Below are 8,156 nucleotides of genomic sequence, written 5' to 3'. Positions count from 1 at the left end.
AATGTGCTGCATCCAATTGTTCTTAAAATTTAAACTATATTACTAAAATGCTGGAAATTTTCTGAATTAATTTTTTTACTTCTTTCCTGACATTTAAAAAAAGAGATGAATTCTAATTTTTAAATCTTTCTTTTCCTCAGATGTGTATGTTTACAGTATGAGGTAGAAATGTATTGTTATTTAAAGGTTTCAGAACCTAACTAAAATATATTCAAACATTTGAAACTCAGAAGGTGATAGTGACAGCAGCTAAAATATATTTCACCACATCTGAAACATTTTTTACAGAGATGTAAAAATTTCTGCTACAAGACTGGAACTGTTGCTATCTGTTCCAAATGTTTAGTGTCTAAGTATTGTTTGAGGAGGGAGGGAGGGAAGGAAGGAAGGAAGGAAGGAGGGAAGGAGGGAAGGAAGGAAGGAGGGAAGGAGGGAAGGAGGGAAGGAGGGAAGGAGGGAAGGAAGGAAGGAAGGAAGGAAGGAAGGAAGGAAGGAAGGAAGGAAGGAAGGAAGGAAGGAAGGAAGGAAGGAAGGAAGGAAGGAAGGAAGGAAGGAAGGAAGGAAGGAAACCTTAAATCTCTACTCCTCCTTGTTGGGCAAAAAAGCATTCTAAATAATTTCAAAGAATGATAAATTTACTCTCCAAAATGCACTGTAATACTTTGAAGTTAGCAAGAAATGGATTCCAAACAAGAATGCTGTAAAATTACATATATCCATGGAGTTTATTCCTAATTATTGGCATTACATTAGGGAAGAGAGGGTGACTCAGAAACCACTACCTCAGTGCTCTTGTCCATTCCTTGACAAATGTCCAGCTGATTTGAATCAACTGAGTTTTCATAGCTCAAAAGATTACATTTATGGCACACAAGACCAGGAAAACAGTATTTTCTCAGTATACTGTAGAATCAGGCTTGTTTTATGCAAGCAGTCAGATGAAACATTTGTAAATGTTCATCTGAAAATGACTGTTCTTCTAAGTGGCATCCTCTGGGAACAGGGCTAGAGAAGAAAGTTGTTATATCACTGTGTATCTAAACGATCGGGTTTTCTATTACCTCTTTGACCGAACTGTTCAATTTTTCTGTCATTATATAAATTATAAATATAAAGAGAGCAAACCCCTTTGCTTTTAGCTGCAGGTGGTGTTCTGCTCTCGCAGGTCTGCTCTCGAAACCCTGCTGGGAATTGCAGGCTTGGATGTATCACGACCTTTCTGTCTCACCTCAGAGGTGCCGTCGATGGCACAGCGAGGAGCAAAGGATTTCTCTGCCGGATCCCAGCCCGGGAGCGTTCCCGGAGCACCGGGGGCTGGAAAAGCAAGCAGGGCCCGGCCCGGGCAGGTGGCTGTGCCCGGCACTGCCGGAGCGTGTCCTTCCTCTGCCCACACGGGCACAGCACGGAGCCCAGATGCCCAATCTGCTGCCCAAGGAGGAGGCAGCAGAACCTGTCTCCAGAGCAAGGGAATGAGCGTGGCTCTCGGCAGCACAGGGCTGTGGAGAGGGCGGCTTAATGAAGCGTGACAGGTACGGGAGGAACGAAATCGCAGCACTCGGCAGGCAGGCCATTTAAAATGGTAATACAGTCAGCCCTTCTCTCATCCCAGCGCTGACACTCCTCAGCGTCTGCCTGTGCCACTCATGCTGCACAGATTGTCAGGTGGGTATCAAAACAAGCACAGCAGGCAAATAAATAGGCGAATCTGAGCAAATATTCTCTCTCCTGCAGGAACTGTAGACAAGAATGACTGACAGGAACTCAGTGCTACTGATGATCTTGGTCTTTTCTGCCTACACTCTGTAGGTTATTTCTTGACATGCCCAGCATTTCAGCTTACATAGGTCTCTGGTAAACTCCCCCAGCCATATTGGTGTGTAAGAATGTAATCTTAACTCACTGTTACATCAGATTGCTCTCTGATGAAAATTCAGGAATAAACTTTCATGGTTCAATGATGGAAGTGTATTGGCTAAGTTTTAATAGATCAGCTATTAATAGATCAGATGTCTTGAAGTGCTGCTTTCATAGTTTTTCTGCTTAAACTGACTATTGGGATTAAATGGAAAAATAATAGCTTTTTTTATTTTAACATTTCAAACTTTTATGCTCAGAAATAGGCAAAGTCTGTTTGTTAGGTCTTCATGGATCTATTCTTAACAGAAGTGATGGCCTGACTGCAATCTGTTGCACAGACACTATTTTCTCTGAAATAAGGCCTGATAAATTCCTCTTTTCTAAGTATAAAAGTTACATCTGTGATATTTAGAGAGACAGCTTCTTTTTCTCAGTCTGGAGGTGCAGTTGTGAGTGTCAGCATCCTACAAATCACATAGATTACCTTCATGTTGACAGAGAGCCTTACTTAGTTCAGTAGGATTTTCATCAGGGCTATTATTATTCTAGTTCTTATTTAGCAATTGAAATTACTGATATTTGTTCTCAAAATAAGGTATATGAGAGAAAAATAATTATTGTTAATAATACACTTTGAGATTATTGCCCTGAGCAATTCAATGTTGTAGATTAAAAAGTTCTTGTTGGCTCTTATTTCTTCTGCTTGTACAACTCCTCTTTTGCATGTGGACCTGTCCCTGTTTACCTTAGGTTTCTATTTATTATAATTAACTTACCTTCATTTATCATTAATTCTTCATCATTCACTGCTCACTTCTCTTCTCCTGTCCCTCAGACTGTCTGTATTGAGGCAAATGAAGGAAAATTGGTATATGGTGCTTAGGTTCCAGAGCACAAGTCTTATGAGGAGTGGCTAAGGTAACTGGGGTTGTTTAGCCTGGAGAAAAGGAGTCTCAGAAGTGACCTTATCACTCTCTACAGCTGCCTGAAATGTGGTTGTAGTGAGGTGGTTGTTGGTTTCTTTTCCCAGGTAACAAGTGATAGGATAAGGGGAAATAGCCTCAAGTTGGGCCAGGGGAGGTTTAGATTGGATATTAGAAAAAATTTCTTCACTGAAAGGTTTTCAAAGCATTGGAACAGGCTGCCCAAAGAAGTGGTCGAGTTACCATCTCTTGAGGTAATTAAATGGCACTTAGTGACATGTTTTAGTGTTAGACTTGGTGGTCCTGGGTTAATGGCTGGACTTGTTGATCTTAAGGGTCTTTTCCAACCTAAATGATTTTGTGATTCTATGACTCTATGACATATATACTTGGCATTTCTTGAGGCAAGATCCCACCTACAGTTATCTACATACCGATATTAAATGCGTTGCTGTTGGTATACAGGCTGCACATACTCTGTTTTAGTGTCTGGATGTATGTGCTTTTGGTATCTTCTTGCAGTGAATAGAAGTCCAGTGTCTCTTTCAATAAATTCAGACAGTCTTTGGACAATTATGTAAATGTATTGCTGTATTAAGTTAAGCTCACGAGTCTCAGTGCTAGGCTTATGCAGCTTGCAGTTCGAGGAAACTTCTCCAACTCTGTGATACTTCCTACTGGATTGCATGGAATATTTTGGTTAGTGGGTAGAAATGACACTTGAGAGTTAGATAGTAGTACTAATAATTTCTGCAGCACTTTTTTGCATCTTTGAATAGATCTCAAATAAGAAAACTAGTTTTATTTCATTCTAGTTAAAAGAAAAATAATCAAAGACTCTTTTCCCACTTGCAAGTCTTTCATTCCTCCCAGAGAGCTTTTAATCTGGAGAAAAGAATGATTTTACTTTCTCTTTGTTTGCAGAAAGCAGCAGTAAGAGAATCATACTATTTCAGGCTGATATGAGTGGGTAAGAACTAGCCTTTTAAATTATTTTATATTTTCACATAGTTTTTATGCAACAGGTTTCCAGCTTATGTTTTGGAGGAAGAAAATGAGTAAATGATATTAAAATAATTTCTGTTTTTGAAGAAATGTCCTTCCATTCAAGAAGCAAATATCCTTCTCTTCTTTTTGTAGAAATACCATTCTTGTGAATGAAAATTAAACATCTTTCAAAAATCATACCATGAGACATTCTCTACACAGAATGCATTAACCCTGACTGCAGTAACTTAATGGCAAGGAGGAAAGAACATTATAGCTGTTTTGTTAATTGTGATATTGATAAGCTTGACTTTCTCATTCTTCACAAGCTGTTCAAATTTCTAGTCTGTGGACTGTTTAATTTGGTTTGGTTCTTTGGTATGTCTTGAATTACTCCCAGAGCATTTCTATAAAAAGCTTGTGTATGATTTCACCATCTCTGAATCATTTTGTTATCTCTTATGATGTCCTAGACCTTTCCTCTCCTGTGGTTTGATGTACAAAGGAAGGGCAGACTTCTTAATTCTGCCAGACATTTTACATACCATGCAAGCTCTTAAGGCTGTTCATTGAGATAAATACAGAACTTGCAGATTGGTGAAACATTTGGCTATGGTATCACTTAGCTAAGAAGTTAAGGGAATTAGGGATCCTGCAGCTTTTGCATCTTTAAAGTTGTTACTCGAAGTTCAATTATGATTTCTTGTTCTTTCCAGCTCTTTTCAGTTCCTTTATCAATTTTTCTGTTGTTCTAGACAGTATAGCAATAGCCTGCGTGTTGTACACGCAGTGTAATTTTTTTCTGGAGTGAAAATTACCAAATACTTGTCACAGATAATTTTCGTTTTAATATTTTTACAGCAACCCTATTCCAAAGTCACACTGCATTCATCTAAAGAAACCTTTAGTGATACTGCATAACTCTTCAGCTGTGGAGTTCTACAATACCTATTTGATGCACTATTTATGCACTGTTAATTTTTTTTCATTAGAGGCTGTTATACTTATTAGTCACTTACCATAAAAGCAACACTTGAGGATTCAGCAGTGCACTGGGGTGATATTTTTAAAGTGATCTCAGTACCTGAAGCAAAGTCTCAGGGTATCACAGAAGGGGAGGCAGTGTAATTGGGCAATGCTTACCTTGGGCTTATCAGGGCAGATCAAATTCACCACACAAATAATTTTTCATCGCTTTGGACCGTGTCCTTCAGCACTTACCCCACTCTTTCTCAGTTCTGTGGATCTTTCCTCCTGCCCTCCACACCTACTCACCCCATGCCTCCCAAACAAGGCACAGCACTTGTGTGTCTATTCCCCATTGCCCTCTGTTCCTCAACTGCTTATTTGGCTCCTTCCTCTCTCTTCCAAACTTCTGCCTTTCAAATAGGTAAGTGTAATTTAGGTGTAATGAATAATGAATCTGATACTTTCTACTAATTCCACATTCTCTCCATTCTTTACCCAGATAATGGGATAGTTTGGACAGCCTTGTTTTTAGAGTAAGTCTGTTTTGATAGGGCTCTGTTTTTCTAATGTTTTAATTTCTGAAAGTACATGATCCCAGAGGCAAGGTTTTAGCAAAATGTCTTTATTTTGAAAGATGGAGATTAGTAAGATTAGAACCATTTATTGGTGCATGTAGAAGTTTGCTCCTTAGCCTCAGGCTCACTCAAAATAAGTCAGGCACAGGTAGGCTTTATTCTGGCAGTCAAGACATTCTGCTGTGCTTCAGTAATGAAGCTGTCAGCCATAGTCCTTACACTTTAGACAAACATTTCAAAAGATACCTTTTACCTGCTCACTTCTTTCAAAGGAGAGGAAAATGAAATCAGTGTTAAGTCTAGACCCTTGAAACACGTGATCAGCTGGGATGGTTCCAAGGATTAAATTGTTATAAAGATCCCATAGTAGTTCCCATTGGCAGCCTGACTTTTGACTTCAATATGGGTTGAAAGGGTTCCTTAAAAAATAAAGCAGCTTTTCAGCTGATGGATAAGCTCTATGGCAAGCAGAAAAGATTACTGTAATATTTTAAAAGAAGTGTTTGCTATCTGGCCTCAGAAGTTGTAATTAACCTGTGTGAGGCCAGAGCTATGTATTATGAAAGAGTGAAAAGTATCTGCTCTGTCTGTAGAAGAGGCAACTCATGTATTTTACAGACTGTGTAGCATTTTAAAGTATAGACTTTTAAGACTTTAATTTTAAAAGACAGTGGCATGATCTGTAACTGCAGTATACTGCTGTAAACCATCTTTGCCGTAGTCTGTATTACCTCTGGGGCTGTTAGTTTCTCAGTGGAACCTGAAAGAATAACACAGACAAATTGCATTTCTTGTTGTTTCACACTTCTTCACCACAATAATATGCTTAGCTAACAGGTTAACAAGTGTGCCCTGCTCACTTTCTTTTTATTGAAAAGATTTAACAGGTCATAGAAACCTTCAAAACCTCACAGTACTCTTTGGATATTGCAGTAATAATAATGTTCATTTTCTCTTTTCAGTCTTTTTTTCTCTATTGCTCTCCTCCTTTACTGTCACACTTAACCTTTTTTATAACTACTGACAGGATGCTGCCTTCAATCCAGTCCCTACAACAATTACATTATGTGGGTTTGATTTTACATTATGCATTTAATGATGCATTAAAAAAGAATCTTTGTAAGAATGAATCATTCTAACTTCACTGATGCTGAATATCAAAGCAAAAATATGTATAGAAGTTGAAATTACTTTCTGTCTACAGAAAGAAATGTTGAAATTACAGGACTATTAGTTTACATTGTATGAAATAAAGATCTACTTACACAGGTAGGTGTAAGTGGAATGTAAAAAACTCAATAGGTTTTTTCCCTCTGATTTTATTAAAAATACTCCTTTGAAAATTTATTTTGTGTACCATTTTAAGCATGAGAAAATTGGAAGGGATCATCCACACTTCTGTAAAATTCTAAAGAATAATGAAATGTTTGATGTCCTCTGTCAGAGTGAAGTTCTCCTGTCAATTAGATGCTCAATCTGAATAGAAATCAAGATAAAATCTAAAGTGCAAGGAGCACAGTTTGTACTTTTAAAATCTTGGTTATTTATCCTTCTGCTTTTGAAATTAGCTTTCTGGAATCCTCAAAAAATATTCATAAATTATTCATAAATGTAATGCCAAAATACATATTCCTTCATCTCTTGCATGTCTCAGGAGTGTAAGAGCGCTGTTAGTACTAGACAGGTAACTCTTTATGTGATATAGGGTGGGAAGTTTTTTTTAAACTAATAAACATTCCAGAAAACAGGATTTACTCTGGATTCTACTCACTCATTCATGTTAATGCAGATGAGCTGGGTTTTGTTTTTGTGTCACAGCAATGGCAAAAACTATTAGAATAATCTAAATTTGTGTGACTTGTCTAAGGATTTTTTTCCATTTTTTTGTTTTTTGTTTTGTTTTAATTATAAAGCTCCTGTTTTGTTTAAAGGTTAGAAGATTCTGTTTACAGATTTCAGTCATCCTTTCAGGGATGAAAATCCATATGGCTTAAAAAACCACTTGCACAAAATAATCAAAAAGCATTAAATATCAAAAGTGATCAGCAAATGCAGAGAGCATAACTAACTCTTAGAGTAAACTAGAAAGTGACTATTTTCATATAATGAATACATTCAGAGTTATCATAGCAGACTTCCAATACATACAGGGGGCCCACAGGAAAGCTGGTGAAGGCCTTTTAACGTGGGCATGTAGTGATCAGACAAGGTGGAATGGTTGTAAACTGACAAGAATAGGCTTAGATTCAATATAGGTAAGACTTTCTTTACTGTGGGTATGGTAAGGCACTGAAACAGGTTGCCTGGTGAAGTTGTGAATGTCCCATCCCTGAAGGTGTTGAAGGCCAGGTTGGATGGGACTCTGAGCAACCTGGTCTAGTGGAAGATGTCCCTGCCCATGGCAGGAGAGTTGGAATGAAAAGATCTTTATGGTCCCTTCCAACCAAACAATTCTATGATTCAGTGATCATAAATTTCAAAGGAAAAAAGGGGTGTCGTAGTTTTTGCATAATCATTTCCATAGACACAGCCATTACTTTGCACACCACCTCAAATTCTCTATTCACTGAAATCATACTAAATGAAAAGATTGCCCTTTGAATTTTGCATGGATACTGAAACCTCTAAAAAGAATTTTCTGATATTGCAGTGCAGTAACATCTTTGTACCTGGTCATGAGTTTTCTAGACTTGGTATTGTTCCTTTTAAGTAAATCTATATGTCACTGGTGTGTCACAGACCACATAACTTTAACACCAAGGGCCAAGAGTCTAGTTTTAGGCTCCAGTGTGAGAGTATTCATGGTACACCCTCCCACAGTTCTGCTCTACTAAGTATCCAGCCG

The sequence above is a fragment of the Lichenostomus cassidix genome, chromosome 4, assembly GCF_008360975.1.
Source record: "Lichenostomus cassidix isolate B80296 chromosome 4, HeHo_3.0, whole genome shotgun sequence".
Lineage (NCBI taxonomy): Eukaryota > Metazoa > Chordata > Aves > Passeriformes > Meliphagidae > Lichenostomus > Lichenostomus cassidix.
This window is presented reverse-complemented; position numbering follows the sequence as displayed.